Here is a 9,115-nt window from a genome sequence, read left to right on the forward strand (position 1 = left end):
TGACTCCAGTGGTGTGGAGTGCCTGGGACCCACGTCTGGGCATCCCCAGCGCACTTAGGGCGGAATATGCAAACACAACAGGTGATGGACCGAATGTGGATCAATGTCACACACTCAACCCAGTCCAAAGATCTGGGCCCAAATCCATCGTTATTTTGCACTCCACACCACCCTGGGTTAGACAATGGCGATATGCAAATCAGCTCTGACCCTGTGCCCCATGGGAACAGTCCAGTCCGAACTACAAAAGCCATGTCCTTCCCAGAACGGAATCAAGCATCCGAGGACCGGACCGGTTTCAACACTCGAAACCGGTCCGGTCCTCGGATGCTTGATTCCGTTCTGGGAAGGACATGGCTTTTGTAGTTCGGACTGGACTGTTCCCATGGGGCACAGGGTCAGAGCTGATTTGCATATCGCCATTGTCTAACCCAGGGTGGTGTGGAGTGCAAAAAAACGATGGATTTGGGCCCAGATCTTTTGACTGGGGTGAGTGTGTGACATTGATCCACATTCGGTCCATCACCTGTTTTATTTGCATTATAAATGCGGTGCACCATGGGTGGCGGAGCTGTGGCGCACTGTGGCGCACGTTAACTGGCGCATCCCTGGAGATGCGCCAGTTAACATAAATCTGCCCCGAAAAGTTCACTTGTCTCTTCAACAAACTTTGAGATAACCCCCTGCTCAGCCTGAATTATTGTTTTTAATGTCCACTCTAATCCAATCCATTTTGTGTCCCTTGGAAGCTGGAGATGAAAATCCACAATGTGAATTGGAAGAAGTTGAAGGACTGGGTTCTTTAAGACCCAGCGGTGCCAGGGCACAACACCTGAAACCTTCGTGGGTAACCTGCTCCGGCGTACAAATGACAGAGACATGGGACACTTCCTTCGGCGTCAAAGATTCAAGGTTTATTTGCTGCAGGGAACACAGATATCACGACAAGTACAACTCGTGCAACTTGGGGAGACTGCTTCAAATTGGTTCTGTGGATCGCTCCTTTTATACAGTTTTTACCCATAGGACAACATGGTACACAAAGGTTTACAACCCGGTTCCCACCATTATCCCCCAGAGGGGTCGCTTTGGTCACTTTGATACACACAAGGTCCGGAACATAAGTGCGGAAACATTTGGCGGTTCCCAACTGTAAAAACCCATCTTCCCAACATTAGTGCATTCCAATCGGCAGTAAAACAGATCGAAATAGGAACAAAGACAGGTGCAGAGGAAGACGGAGACAGTGGGGAGATCGGAAAGGGTGTAAAAGGGAAGATATCGGGAAACACGAGATGCAGGCATCAAAGGGACGTGCCTAATGAGATGCACGGCTAAGACAATAAACCGGCACAGCGAGATGAGCCTCGAGCGGGGCCATCTGCCTTACAGTATCATCCCCCTCGTCATAAAGACACTTACAAAGGACATGTGTCTTCCGCAAATACCTTGGGAGTCCCAGGGTCGCGAAGCGGACAGCGTCCGTTCGCTGGCTACTTGAGGGCAAGAGACAAAATGGATGCCGTATCTAAGATGGAACCTGTGGGTACAGATGAAAAAACCCACATAACAAACGAACGGTTTAAGTTAGCACAGCGAAACTGCGCACACTTACTAAACTCGTCATTTGCGGTTCATAGATACCAGACTCGACCATATTCGTGCGAGTCGAAAACACCACTTACAATTGTCACGGAACCTCAGACGCTCCTTTTGCCCTCATGTAGGCAAGCACTAGTCGGAATCATATTCGATATTCATCAGACCATCGAGATGTTGCTGTAGCATAGCTCTGTCCAACCGAGTCCCCTTGGTAACAGGTGGCTGTCTCATACACGTTGTAGCACAGAGGCCACATAAGGCAGGACCGCACTGCACACAAAGGCAACACGTGAACAGGAACACCACAACGACTCCGATGATCATCAGAATCTTCCAACCCCAAGTCGACATCAGGCCCCAAAACCACCCAAGTAGCGTCCAATCCCCTACATCCACGTGTATGGATTCGGAGATTTTATGCAACTTCGAGATGGCTTGATAGACAGTCGGAGCGTTATCTGGAATGAAAATGCAGCAGCTCGAATGGATCACCTTACATACCCCACCTCGATCTGCTAAGATGACATCTAAAACCATACGGTTTTGTAACGTCATAAGCCTATCCGCCTGAAGTTCTGTGGTGATATTACCAAGGGCACTGGCAGTAATATTAGCTGTCGATTCTACCACTCGAGTCAACTGTCTCAGGTTCCTACTATTAACCATAGGTCCCCAAAACGGGAGGAAACCCTTGAAAAAGTCTCCTGCCTCTTGACCGGCAGTATCCTCTTCGCTAATTACGCCTCTCACAACTCTAGTCTTATGATAATCGGCATCTACAGTGAACGTCGGAGGCAACAGATTTGCAATGAAACATGAGCCCATGAAGTCAGCGGGCAACCATGCATATGCACGATCATGGCAGATAAAGTATGTACCCTTGGCAGCCAGAAACACAGGGGACGAGAACATCGGCAGAATGTAATTTTCAGTGCAAGCACTCGCTCCAAGTCGGGCTTGCGATCTTCGGCCACGACCTATGAGACAAAAATTACCAATGTGGGGTACGACCCATATCGGAGGCGAGCTTTTAAGCTGCTTTTCACTGGTGAACACACTATATTCGCCTCTACTTAGGACCCTATAGGCTTGTACCTCTTCTTCGGGAATAAGCGAGGGATCATAGATATCGCTATCTAAATCCTCTATTGCTATAGACAAAGGTTTTTGATACGAGGTAGGACCAGAGTAGGGGGAACGTGGTTCTCGAATGGGGTGGAAACCCAGTGCGCTTCGAAACATTGTCTGAAATGCTCGAGCAGACCCTTGGGAACTATACGGTAACACCAGATATGGAATTCCCTTATCCGTAGTATGTGGCATCAACCCACACACCCAACAATTAGTAGTGTTAACCACTAACTGATGTTGATGAAGGAGCTGAATAAAGGAATTGTTGCGGAATTCTGCACGTCTAGCCTGTTCGTGTTCAGGTAAGATATGAAAGGAATGAGGAGAAACAGTGGAGGTAAGGTTAAGGTCAGTAGTAGGAGTAGGTGTAGCAGAAAGTAAGAAGTAAGACATCGTGTAATACACCCCACCCGCCAATAATGCAGAAGCAGTCAAAAACAATACAAATATTTGGAATATAAAACATTTGGTACGACTGAGTTGCTGCAGCTTGAATCTATGGGCCTGAGCTCCTTCCAAATCCATCAACTTCGAGAATGCCATTTCCTATGACCGTCCGCAACGTTTCTTGACGCACTTCGTTCTGTGTAGCAATAGTCAATCCCTAGGAGTTCCCAGGAACCGACGGTCTTTAACCTAGCGTCAAGACCTACTATCCAGAAGGAAGTACGCGCGCGGCCCTACGGCCTTTAATACACAATATATATGTATGCAAAAACAATGTCTCTCAGCTGTGGAAGCAAAAAGTGTAAGGAATGAAGCTCAATGAATATTTACAAAATAATTACAATGGTATGAATGTTCAAAACTGATCACGGAAAACGGGATAATGCAGTTGTCAATACAGCAAAGCAGGATCTTTTATTAGTCTTTAGTGCTAGATCGCAAAAAGTATCGGGTTTTCCCAGGACGTGTCTGTTCGTCGAACAAAGGATCCGTTGAAGGGACAGCGTCCTGTTGATCAGCTGAATGTTTTGGTCTTGAGTCCTTTGCTGACAATTGTTCGACAATGTCTCTCTGCTGCACTGAGGATTCTCCGACAGGTTGTGCGTTGCTAAAAGGTACAAACGCCGGCAGTCCTTCGGTTTCAGTTGATGCAATGCCTTTCCTCACCCACGAGTCTGCTGGTAACGGGATGGGGACTTTCTTCGTGTGGGTGGCGTGCACCCAATTCTTCCGCCCCTCAAGACGAACTGCAGTTCTCGTGGCAAGGAGGACCTGGTAGGGTCCGGTAAACCTCGGGTCCAAGTTGTTCTTGCGCGAAAAGTTCCGCGTCACCACCCAATCTCCGGGCTGGAGCTGGTGGCCTGGACCCTCCGTCCGCGTCGGCAATGCTTCGTGAACCTGTTGGTGAATTAACCTCAGTTTAGCAGTCAAGTCATGGAGATAATCGATCAACATTGGGTACTCAAGATCACAGAAAATACCTGGCCTAGGAACCCCCCAAACATTCGCAGGACGACCGAACACTATTTCATAGGGACTAAGACCTACTCGGGAGTGTACAGTCGCCCTAGTTTACAGTAATGCTAAAGGTAAAGCGTCAGGCCACGAAAGACCAGTCGTAGCCTGAATCTTCGCTAGCTTTAGTTTAAGGGTGCCGTTATACCCTTCAACCAAACCAGCTGACTGGGGATGATTGGCGCTGTGGAATTTCTGATTAATTCCAAGGCCCTTACACACACTCTTCATCACACTACCCACAAACTCACTTCCGTTATCTGACCACACGACTCTAGGCATTCCATACCGAGGAAAATATTCCTTCAGTAGGATTTTCGCAGTAGACAAAGCAGTATTGTCTTTGAGAGGATAAGCCTCGATCCATCGGGAGAATGCGCAAACCACAACTAAAACGTATTTCAGGTTATTGCATCGCTCCATATGGATGAAGTCCAATTGAATCACCTCAAAGGGACATGAAGGGGGAGCAAAACTGCCAGGAGGAGTTGGGGTTCCCCTGCCAGGATTGTACATCATACACACCATACAATTCTTCACCAAACGTTCAGCGCATTTCGTAATACCATCATTCTTCCACACAGGGGACAGCAATTTGCAAATACCTTTCGTGCTAATATGTGCTAACCCATGCGCCATTGTCACAACAGCCAGCACATACGCATCCGGTAACATCCATCTTTTCTGAGCAGACAAATCAATCCAACAACCATTCGCATCCAACTTTCCCGTACTTTCTTTCCACTTCGTCTTTTCAGCCTCGGTGGCCTCATTCTGAATCGCCTTTACACTCTCAATAGTGTCCTCACAAATGCTCGATTCTGTAGGCCACCTAACCGAACTCGTCACATACATTCGAGTGCTAAGGTTCCGGGCAGTCTCCTTAGCAGTCTCATCCGCAAACGCATTACCACGACCAACATCATCCGTCACCTTACGATGCGCACTACATTTAACAATCGCTACTTGCTTAGGCAACGTCAGTGCATCCAAAAGATCATTCACAAGCTGGCCATGCTGAATCTTCGTACCATGCGACGTCAAGAAACCTCTCTCTCTCCACAATCGTCCAAAACTATGTGCGACGCCAAATGCATATTGGCTGTCGGTAAACACATTCACACGTTTCCCTTTCGCTAACACACACGCTCTAGTAAGAGCAATCAGCTCTGCAGCTTGGGCAGAATTCTGATTTAATCTTGCAGTCTCAACAACAGTATTCAACGTTACAACAGCATAAGCAGTAGTCACATCGCCATTCGGCAACTTAAAACATGACCCATCCACATACAGTGTACCATCCGGATATTCCAATGGGGTGTTTTTAAGGTCCACTCGACCTTTTGTTTCTTCTTCAGTCCTCAAGTAACAATCATGTTCTGCTACTACATCTGACTCTGTGCTAATTGGTAACAAAGTTGCCGGGTTCAGAACATTACAACGTTTTATTTGAATGTGGCTTGCCAACAACGTCAACTCGTACCCAGACAACCTTGCACTCGTCAAGTGCTGAGTTTTCGTCCGATTCAAAAGAGTATCGACTGCATGCGGAACCATCACCGTAAGCATATTATCCATAACCAATCCTGCTGATTGTCGGATGGAGACCGCGGCTGCCGCTGTTGCTCTCAAACAACTCGGCAATGCTCTAGCTACCGGGTCCAAGGTCGAGGAAAAATATGCGCATGGACGTTGCTTACCACCAAAAGGTTGCGTTAAGACACTCAACGCACAACCTTCTCTCTCGTGAACATATAATGTAAACGGCTTGCTATAGTCAGGGGTACCTAACACAGGAGCCGAACATAATGAGTCACGCAGTTCAGAAAAACTTTTCTGACATTCTTCCGTCCATGGTAAAGGAGTCGAAACATCCTTGCACGTAAGAGCCACTAATGGTTTCGCTAGCAATGAAAAATTTGGAATCCATTGCCTGCAGTACGACGTGATACCTAGAAAGGCACGCACATCTCTTTGGGTTGTTGGCACAGCCATTCGTGCAATTGCTGCAATTCTCTCCGGGGTCAACCTCCTTCCCTCCTTTGACAATAAGTGACCTAGATAGGTTACTTCTTGACAACAATATTGGAGTTTAGAAGGGGACACCTTATGATTCAACTCACAGAGATGTTGCAGCAACGACACCGTAGCAATTTTGCAAATGTCCTGATTATCCGCAGCCACCAATAGGTCGTCGACGTATTGGATTAAGGCCGCACCGACCGGCAACCTAAACGCATCCAGTTGACCCTTCAAGGCTTGACTGTAAATCGATGGACTTTCACAGTAGCCCTGAGGAGCGCGTTTGAACCGGAAGCTGCGTCCACCAAGAGAGAAACCGAAAAGGTCTCTGCTCTCTTCTGCAATCGGGATGCTGAAGAACGCATTCTTCAAGTCAATCACCGAAAACCACGATGCAGAAGCTGGAATCAGAGTCAGTAGCGCCGTGATGTCAGGCACAACAGGAAATTGAGGAACCACAATTTTATTCACCTCCCGTAAATCGATGACAAAGCGATAAACAGGCGGTTTTGAAGGATCAGTACGTTTAAGAATGGGCAGTACAGGGCTGTTGCACACGTTTCCCCGAGTCTCTTCAATAACATCTTTCTCGATCAAATCATAGATGATCGCTAACAGTGCTCGTTCACCATCAAGGGAGATACGATATTGGGGAATGCGTGGCAATCGCACATTAGATTTCAACTGAACAACATAAGGGGAAATATCAAGTAGGCCCACATCGTTGGGACCTGTCGCCCACAAAGACGCAGGAAGAGAACTCAATTCCGGTGGGAGCTTGTCGAGAGACAAGTACATGGGAGAGACAACCCTCTCTCCTAACGTAAGTTCTACACCCGCAGGAGAACAATACAAAGTTGCATACAAACGTTTAAGCAAATCCAGGCCCAAAAGATTTTCACCACAACCTGTAGTCAAAATTAACGGAGCTCGGAGCTCACGTGGTCCAATTTTAAGGGGCAAAGGGCACGAAACTGGATTGCTAACAGGGGCGCCAGAGAATCCAACGGAAACATTTGTTAAGCCAGACAAAGGTGCGCCAGGGAGTTTCGAATGCTTAATGGAACTTTTCGCTGCACCAGTGTCCAACAGAAAAGGCTCAACGACGCCCGATGTAGCAACTGCGACGTAAGGCCCTCTCTGATCGACCGGAACTGATACCACTCCCTCTCCTTGTCTTTGGCTGTCCTAGTAATTACTGTCGTCAGTTCCCTGATCGACGTAGTAATCGTCTACATTGTACTGCGCAGATCGTCCTTGCGACGATCCACGTTGATCAAAACAATTATCGGAATTCGATGAGTTATCTGAACGATCGTTCTGAGCACCACGACCTCTACCACGTGATGCCTGCTGCGAACCACCACGACCTCCTCTAGATGAATTACCACTATTACGTTCATTTAGAACAGGACAATTGAATTTAATGTGACCCTCTTGTCTACAATAAGCACATTGATTGTACCCCAACGAGGATCTTTGGGAAGAGGAGTCATTACGAGTTTGGGATCGGTTCGATTGCGGCTGCGATCTATTTTGTTGCGAATTATTCTGATTCGAACGTGGAGGATACGCTTGCTGAAGCAGCACTTTAGTTGTTAGCTCTTTCGTCTTTTTATCAGCACGGTCGCTCTCCTCCTTCTCTCTATTCTCATAATATTGTGCCGTAGCCAATATCTGAGCTGAAGTAGAAACGGCCCATGCACTTTCCGAATTCTTTAATTTATTGCTCAAATCGGGCAATAAGTTCGAAACAAATTTATCCACAAACAACCTTTGACCACCCTCAGTGCTCATATCCTGACCACTATGGTCAATGAATGCCTCCTCGAACCTCGTAAAGAAGTCGGAAACACTCTCGTCCTTCTTTTGCTTACAAGCTGACAATTTGTCCCAGTTCACCCTCATAGCTGGCATAAGAGTTTTCATTAATGTTATAATTCTTTGAGGGAGAGCAGTAATCATCTGCTCGGGTTTAGCTCCACCAGTTTGTAAAGCATCCGACGCTACAATGGCAGCCCAATCACCACCTAGTTCATTCGGATGATTTTCCTGACGAATCTTAGCCCATACCGGTTGTGGTACGACATTGCCGAACAACATATCGATATCAGCAAGATTCATTATCGTAGCGTCTACGAGCTGTGATAATTCTTTGTAATACCCTGTAGGATTTTTACGAGGGTCAGGCAAAGATTGCTTCACCTGTAACACTTCTGAGCGTTTCCATGGGAGATGTATCCATACCCTCTGGAAATGCGGCGGAACAATAGGAATAGCAGTAGCATCACCTGGCATCCACACTGGTGGAACTTCGCGCATAGTAAATTGGCCAGAGTCATCTGGCTGTCTTTCAATATCCTCGACAAACAAGGCTTGCGGTATTGGAGTGGGACGGAAAGATAGCAACCGTTCAACGGCTCGTCGAACGTTAGTATCCACTATCAGTCCAGCCGAAAACTGAAGCTGTAAATCAGACAACGCGGTCAGCACCTCGTCAGGTGCGTCGGCCGATATCTGATCACGAAGGACCTTGCACATTTCCTCAAACACAAATCTCTGGGTTGGTATATTGAACTGACAAAATGTGTCGAGTACAACACGGGGTGGATTTCTAAGGGGGTGCGTCATCCAACCCATCGCCATATTATATAGCGAAGCACGTTCCCTATTACCTGGAAGCTGACTACGTCTCTGAGGACCATCTGAACCAGCGGACCCAAGAACGGGTCCGAGCGAATGAAAGAAGCTAGCCGCAAGAGGAGAATTACGACTACGAGTAGAGGGAGAAGTATAGGACACAGGACTAACAAGTGAAGGAGTAGGAACAGAAACAACAGCAGGGGTTAACAAAGCAGGAGCAGTAGCGGGAGCAGGAGTATGTGGAAGCGGAGGAGCA

Source organism: Lissotriton vulgaris, chromosome 1_1 (genome assembly GCF_964263255.1).
Source record: "Lissotriton vulgaris chromosome 1_1, aLisVul1.2, whole genome shotgun sequence".
Taxonomy (NCBI): domain Eukaryota; kingdom Metazoa; phylum Chordata; class Amphibia; order Caudata; family Salamandridae; genus Lissotriton; species Lissotriton vulgaris.